The following is an 8,381-nucleotide window of genomic DNA, read 5'->3' on the forward strand; positions in this document are numbered from 1 at the left end:
TATGGTCATCAGTCATTATATTATGCAATCATCAGTCATGTCATTACATAATCATTGTCATGCAGTCATTATATCATGCAGTCATTATGTCACCATGCAGTTATCACAGCCATAAAGTCATAAGATCATCATGTAGTCATCATATCATGCAGTCATCAGTCATATAATCATGCAGTCCTCATACTGTCATCACATAGCCATGCAATCATTACATCAGCATGCACTCATCAGCCAATGAATCATGCTAGTAATTCCTGTAAAAAATTACTCCATTTGTTGTTCATTACAATTATTCATGCTGTAGTTAAAAGAGTTACCTACCTTGTTCAAATTAGCATGGGATCTAGCAGAGACAATTATAGCAGCTTGAAATATATGCATACATCATTTAATGACCTCGAAACATTCACATGCATATATACTGAACTGTAAATGTTCTTTATCTCAACTTACACCATTTCTGAATTAATTTTTGGCATCAAATTTAGACATAAAATGTTATGATCTATTATGAAATTACAAAAAAATTATAGACTAACTGTTATGGATGTGATGGAATTATTATGTATTCACTGTTATGGATGTAATGGAATTATTATGGTTTCACTGTTATGGAGGTGATGGAATTATTATGGATTCACTGTTATGGATGTAATGGAATTATTATGGATTCACTGTTATGGAGGTGATGGAATTATTATGGATTCACTGTTATGGATGTGATGGAATTATTATAGATTCACTGTTATGGATGTAATGGAATTATTATGGTTTCACTGTTATGGATGTGCTGGAATTATTATGGTTTCACTGTTATGGATGTAATGGAATTATTATGGATTCACTGTTATGGATGTAATGGAATTATTATGGATTCACTGTTATGGATGTGATGGAATTATTATGGATTCACTGTTATGGATGTAATGGAATTATTATGGATTCACTGTTATGGATGTGATGGAATTATTATAGATTCACTGTTATGGATGTGCTGGAATTATTATGGTTTCACTGTTATGGATGTGAAGGAATTATTATGAATTCACTGTTATGGATGTGATGGAATTATTATGGATTCACTGTTATGGAGGTGATGAAATTATTACGGATTCACTGTTATGGATGTAATGAAATTATTTTGTATTTACTGTTATGGATGCAATGAAATTATAATGGATTCACTGTTATGGAGGTGATGAAATTATTATGGATTCACTGTTATGGATGTAATGAAATTATTTTGCATTCACTGTTATGGATGCAATGAAATTATAATGGATTCACTGTTATGGATGTAGCAACAACAGATAGGAAATGCTTGCATCCATAACTTGACCACAGTATTCGTCCTATACAGTTATACAGCAATGTATGAAAATTATGTAAACTGAAACGAATGATATGCTATCAGTGAATTTTCAAAACTTCTTATTTAATATGCTTTGAGAAGGTAACTAGGAAAGATGCATCTTTGCTTATGCCTGTATACCTCCTCCATGTACTGCACCTTGCGAATGTGCTTTCTTCATTTTATATCAACTGACTTGTCGCTCTACAGCACAATGCCTTACATAGCACAGTGGTAATCAATTGACCCTGACCATTGTGCTATGACAGGGTTGGGATGCATATCTATCTATCTTATCTATCTATCTAAAAAGACAGAGAGAGATAGCTAGATAGATAGAGACAGAGAGTCACAGACAGACAGAAAAACAGACAGACAGACAGGGAGAGAAAGATACATGTGGTGGATTTAGATACCTTTCATCATAAGCCATTGTCTGAGCAGTGTATTGAAAACAATTGCCTGAATAATGAATTTGAATTCTAGTACTTACGATCATCTAAATTAGGGTACAACTGTAGAAGATATTCTCGCATAGGAATCCCAGGTGTGATGGATGCTGGTGGTGGATTGGCCATCATGTATCTAATTCATCCAATGCTGTGATGAATTTAGTTCATTTCTAATTGATGAACCTGTTAAAGAAAAACTATGATTAAAGAAGAAGAATACATGTAGCAAATTTCAACAATTCTACAAGAGGCCCAGCAAAGCCTCAGAATATTCACAATTTTTTTCTTGTGGGCAAAATAAGATAGCTGTCTACTATATCCCTTTTATTCTGAGTATCAGTAATTTTCATATTTGTTTAATTATTTTCTATATGGGATTATAATTTTTTTTTAAAGTACCTTGAGTGGAACGATACTCTGCTGTCTGAAAAGAATTTTAAAAAATTTCAGATATTTTTAACAAGTGACTAATAAAACCACCCCTGATATTCTTGATGACTATACTTTTCAAATTAGCTACTGTGGCAGCCATATTGAAGGAAACTTAAGTATCATTTTTATTTTGGCCAAAGTAGAAAAACTAAGAAATCTTGTGTTGATATGACCATCTATTTCAGGAGAATTGGTAGCAATATTTTCAATATATTCAATCATTGTACCAGTCATATTAGAGGTTAGATTAGTGCCATTTTTATTCAGAACCAACCAGGTATCATACATGGTCTTCTGTAAAACACCCCATACAACTTTTCATTTATGAGGAGCCGAAATAACAAGATTTTCAAGATGGTTGTAATGATCATCTGTCTCTGCTAATTTTGCATGTGGGAAGTCATTTAATTAATGACAAAGTACAAGCCATTCCATTAATAATTCAGGGAAAGTGATTCCATCAATGACTAAGTAGAAGTAATTCAATTAATGTCTAAGGGATTGTCATTAAGTCATTCCATTAATGATAAAGGGAAAGTCATTCCATTAATGACTAAGGGGAAGTAATTTTATTAATGACTAAGCAAAAGTCATTACATTCATGACTAGGATGAAATCATTCCAATAAAATAATGACCAAGGTAATGTCACTCCCTTAATGACTAAAGGAATATCATTCCATTCATGATTAAGATGAAGTCAGTCCATTAATGATTAAAGGGAAGTCATTCCATTAATGACTAAGGGGAAGTCATTTCATCTGTACACTGCATATCATGTGGTATCCATACCCAGTGTTGGACTTGTCCGTTTCAAAGAGTGCAGGGTGACCATAACTGATTTTACCAGTCTTTTCTGAATCTGAAAGTATACAGTGCAAGGACAGTTATGGCATAAAATTGCACCAGAGGAGAAAGACTAAAGAGCTAGTAGAATTGTTCAAGACATGTCTTGAAGCTCTGTCACTAAGATGCTATCATTATCTCAATACCAGTATAATTTATGTTATTGATGCTGATAGATTTAAAACATTATGATGATTTCTTTATTTTGATTTCCAATGTCACTCATATCCCCATACACTTAGAAAAACAAAACATTTCCAATGTCACTCATATCCCCCTACACTTAGAAAAACAAAACATTTCCAATGTCACTCATATCCCACTACACTTAGAAAAACTAAACATTTCCAACGTCACCCATATCCCCCTACACTTAGAAAAACAAAACATTTCCAATGTCACTCATATCCCCCTACACTTAGAAAAACAAAACATTTCCAATGTCACTCATATCCCCTACACTTAGAAAAACAAAACATTTCCAGTGTCACTCATATCCCCCTACACTTAGAAAAACAAAACATTTCCAATGTCACTCATATCCCCCTACACTTAGAAAAACAAAACTAGAACTTTTCCTCACACAAATTTGAAGTTAAAAATGGTAACAGTTTGATAGTTCCACTTTTAAATGCATTTTTTTTTTAAATCGATTTTAATTTCTTGCCTGGGCTTTGATACCCAGTGTCATGCTAGGAGGCAATTGGTACAAATTAGATGCACATGTAGGATTTGAAATGCTAACTTTATAACAGCCACCCTTTCTAATCACCCACCTTACTAGAATGCCTTAATTTAAAAGACATGGGTATCTCTCATCTTACTTATTATAACTTTGTCATTCGCTTTAAAGATGCATTGTATATCTAAGACAGTGGCGTCACTAGGGTTGGTGTCAACCAGTGAAGTAACACATGGTGTCATCACCACTATCCACTTTCCTGCACAAAAATTCAAAAAAATTATAGACAAGCAAGTGCGATAGCTCGTGGTGTCACCCCAGTGACCTACTTCCTGCACAAAAATTCAAAAATTGTATAGGCAATTATTTTGGTGTCACCCCCTCTGATGGTGTCACCGGTGCGGTCCGCACCCCACCCCACCCCAGCCCACCCCCTAGTGCCGCCACTGATCTAAGACGCTAAGTCAAACCATGCAATTAAAAATATGTCGACTATACCTGCCATCTAATTCATATGAAATGGCTTTGCAAATATTTCCTTCTCTACTTTCGATTTCATCACGAAATTGTTGTGTTCTGTTGTTATGAAGTTATTTCATTCGAGGTGATCTACAGTGTTAGAACGTTTGTCAAAACCGGAACGAATAAGTATTGAATTTTGCATTAACCTCAAACCTCAAAGTTTCTGTAAATATCGTGCATTAGCACCCAGCGTCTCTTTGTAAACGTAAGACATTGCAAAAATGGCCAGTTGATCTTATGAACCTTGCATTTATATTAATTTTATAAATGAAAGTGTACAATATACAAACTATATAACAAACAGCCTTCAAACTGCTTTGACACTAATTGACGTATTTTGTCGTGTACACATGTACGTGACATGTACCACAGGAGTCTGAGGTTTTATCAATACAGTACGGTAAATCTCTGACAATATGAAATTACCTTATCGGTAATATATTCTCCTTTCCTATTTCTTTTTTTCCCCCTTCTTCTTTCAATCATTTTCATCATCATCATAATAAATAGTACATCTCTCATATAAGTATCACATTTTCTTCTCCACTATTATTTTCTGTTATGAAAAAAATATCAGTAGAAACAACAGATAATCTTACCAGGTGGCAACCTCAGGAAAATCAATCAAACACCTTGGTAGAATGGGCTACTTCCGTCTGGTGGATTCTAACAGAAAGGGTTTGTGACCGTAATGGTCAAAATAAAGGTTAATTCAGTTGATTGGATTCATGACATGATCGTCCGAGAGTTATGCGTACGTCACTGTTTTTTGAATGTATATGTGTAGTTTTTCAGTCTTCTTGCGATTCTGAAGCGATAAAAGACGCGTGAAAGAAGTCGAATCGAGCGAGGGTTGTGGTCACGCTTGCACTACTTCATTACTTGTGTTCATTTATATTACCGATAAGGTGATTTCATGTTGTCTGAGATTTAGCCGTATTTTATTGATAAAACGACAGACTCCTGTGCACGTACACACCACTACCACCTAAAATATATTACGTCTATAATAATATTCAACAGACACATTCGTGGTTTTATATCCTGCTTTTACAGAAGACTATGCAGCACTTCTGAACAGAAAACAGAAATAATAAACAAAATACAGGTAAACTAAAATGGTTTACATATCGAACACAGCTAACGCTACTGTACTGTTACTAAGCAATTGTTTTCACCTCCGCAATATGGCGGAAAGTAGGTCGCTAAGCTTGTGACGTCATGCCGACCCAACCTATGCTTCCACGTTCCTCTGAGCTCATACTTTTGCAGATGACATCACTGCTTGAACCCACCCCATCGTCTGCGCGTACTATTACTACACATGTGCCTTGATTATATCCACCTTTTCTCAAATCACAGGTTGAAATTCAGTCCAAAACAGCACGAACCTTATCTCTGTCGTATCGATGTGACCCATGGGTCATGGAAAACATAGTTCATGTCTCTGCGAATTAACGCACGAGCACATTGGATATTACTTATATTGTCTTATCACATATTAAAATCCAATAATAAAAAAGGAATAAAGCATCATGTAAGGTTATGTATCAGCATCACTTCAGTGTGACGTTATCGGTATATTATGAGCAGGGTCGTCGCAAGTTTGCGCGGGACGAAATGGTTCCCAGTAAGCGTCACCTTAAGCGCCCTGCAGTCTCGGGGCAAAAAACCAAGATCATTCTTTTATATGCCTTCCCCATGAGGCTTGCTGACCCGGGCGGTCATCCATATAGCCTGCCTTTATAATGCCCTAACAGTGATATTTGTCACATGTTACCTTGTTAAGATGTCAGCCTTAAGCTCCATTTTAGACTTCCTTACTTTGTCACAAACACCTGAGGCAACATTCTGCACTAAGCTATTGTGGAGAAAATGACATCTCCAATGATTGTAAATGAGTTACAGAATTGTCAATTTTCTCCAGGTGACATGCTACCATATGTTAACAGCGTTGTTGTGGCAGTGGTGCTATCTTTCACTGGAAAGATAACCCACTATAAGGATTGTGCATTCACATTACTCGGTCAAAGTTGGCATACAAGTAACAGACGCAGGTAGATAGTGCATGTGTGTCTCCCAAATAAGTTGTCGTATAACGCAGTAAGTCGAAGGGAGTAGACGAAGATGGAATCCAGGCTAATGAGTGCAATGACTCGTGGAGAAAAAATTACGGGGATCCTATTGTGTGTGTGTGTTGGATTTTTAACGTAGCTTTAACAATTGTGCAGTCATATCGCTACGATGTCTGAAGTGTGGCAGTTTATAGTGATGTCTAGCACTGGGGCATCATGGCGCGGACATGTAGCATGATGTCCCACCCAGACACATTATCCTGACACCAGGCCGACCACTCCTAACACTAACCTCTTAATGCTGAACGCCTAGCGAGGCAGCTGTTATTACCATTTTTATGTCTTTGATATGACTCGGTCGGGTTTCGAACCCACGACCTCCCGCATCCGAGGCGAACGCTCTAACCACTAGACCACCGGTGCGGTACTGGATCATATAGTTTAATTAAGGTTAAGATGACATTATATCGCCCGTTAAGGGCGCAATCTTGAAGGTGGTACCAGTACCTGCTCTGGCATTGCTAGCACTGTCAACCTTGCGGTCAATAGTTTCCGCAGAGGAGCGAGTCCGAAGGCACCTGACCACGTGGATAGGGATATATAAAGGGGTTCCTGGACAAAATCCCTATTTTTTTGCATTGAGGACTGTATGATTTTTACCCAAAATCATCCCTCAGTTTATCAAAACGTATTCGAAAACGACTTTTGTAAAACGATTTCATCATTCGATACCCAACTCGAGGACCTACCATGGAAAATAATCATCGTCGTCGAACAAAAATAGAGTTGATCTAGAAACACCACTTTATGATCACTACTGCGAATTTTACACAGATTAATATGAGTAAAGTTTAATATATTTGTTTACACAAAATTTTGCTATACCTTAGATTCACACAAGATTTTACTGTATTCACCAATCAAATAGGTCCACCTTGGTCAAGTCAGCGTTGACAGTCTTTCATTAACCTAACGTGAATGTGTTTATACCATCAGAGCATTATCGACAGTCATCAAACTTACTCAATCCAAATTTAATAATAACATCTGTTTCAATGTTATGACGATTTTATTTTATTGTCATCATAACCACTAAATCCATCTAACGCCGCCTTATAATTATCAAATCCAATTATTTTACCTACCACATTTCTTTTGATATATTTTGCTCGTTATTTGACTTTGTTATCTGCCAGCTTTAAACAGTACATTATACTCCGTAATCCGATAAACTCGACGATAGGAACAAAGTTTGTTTCATCCTTAAACTTTCCTATAACTCGTTTATGTTATTGTCACAGTGCAATTCGCTGTTTTGTGGATGATCTGGAAGATCAAATAATTATCGATTGTCAAAACATTCTTTGAAAATTGAATCTGATTCTATCTTATACATTAGCGAGTCAGTGTCAGTAAATAACAACTCTGCATCAGGCCAATTAACCTTAGCAAAGTCATAGCGAAACCAATAAAGGATAGTCAAGATCAATTTCAACAAAATAACTAATACCAGGATGTGAGCATCCCACCGGCTTTGCACAAAGATAAGTTATAAAACTTGATGGCGCTGTCTTATCATTCTTATCGTGGTCGGGCAAATATTTACTCTTATTCTTAGCATTTTTTAAATTATTATGACGCTTATTCCGTTTAGGATTCCTCGTTCTATGAAACAGAACATGTACGGGTCTGTTATTAACCCCAATTTAATTTTGCTATGTTTCAGTAATGCATCTCAGCTTAGTCTCGGTGCTGAGTAACACTAAGCTGGGTCGAGTTCGTAGTTATCAGCGATAACATTTCTGAAATTTTCAAATATATCTGCCAAATATAAGACATCGGTTATCAGATACATGTCATGATAATCACCGAAGCTTTTACAGTCGATTGAATCCCAAATCGATTTAGCATAATCATAATCATCATCACTAACACTTTCAAGATTTAACTTTGAGTAAAACGATTTTTTGCCAGGTAAACTTGTTTCTTTAAATCTGTTCCAATCATCAAGGTATTCTTAGG

General features: G+C 36.1%; 1 long non-coding RNA gene across 1 annotated transcript; it reads right to left on the bottom strand.

Annotated features, from left to right (window-relative positions):
- Window positions 1-1,866: 1,866 nt before the first annotated feature.
- On the bottom strand, window positions 1,867-4,393 carry LOC149787097 (uncharacterized). The gene is made up of 3 exons (XR_016425257.1): window positions 4,261-4,393; window positions 3,027-3,096; window positions 1,867-1,986 (listed from the first exon to the last, which is right to left on the bottom strand). It is a non-coding gene; the product is annotated as an uncharacterized LOC149787097 (long non-coding RNA).
- Between the last annotated feature and the right edge of the window lie 3,988 nt (window positions 4,394-8,381).

The sequence above is a fragment of the Sinohyriopsis cumingii genome, chromosome 12 (genome assembly GCF_028554795.1).
Source record: "Sinohyriopsis cumingii isolate HCF-2022 chromosome 12, ASM2855479v2, whole genome shotgun sequence".
In the NCBI taxonomy this organism is placed as follows: domain Eukaryota; kingdom Metazoa; phylum Mollusca; class Bivalvia; order Unionida; family Unionidae; genus Sinohyriopsis; species Sinohyriopsis cumingii.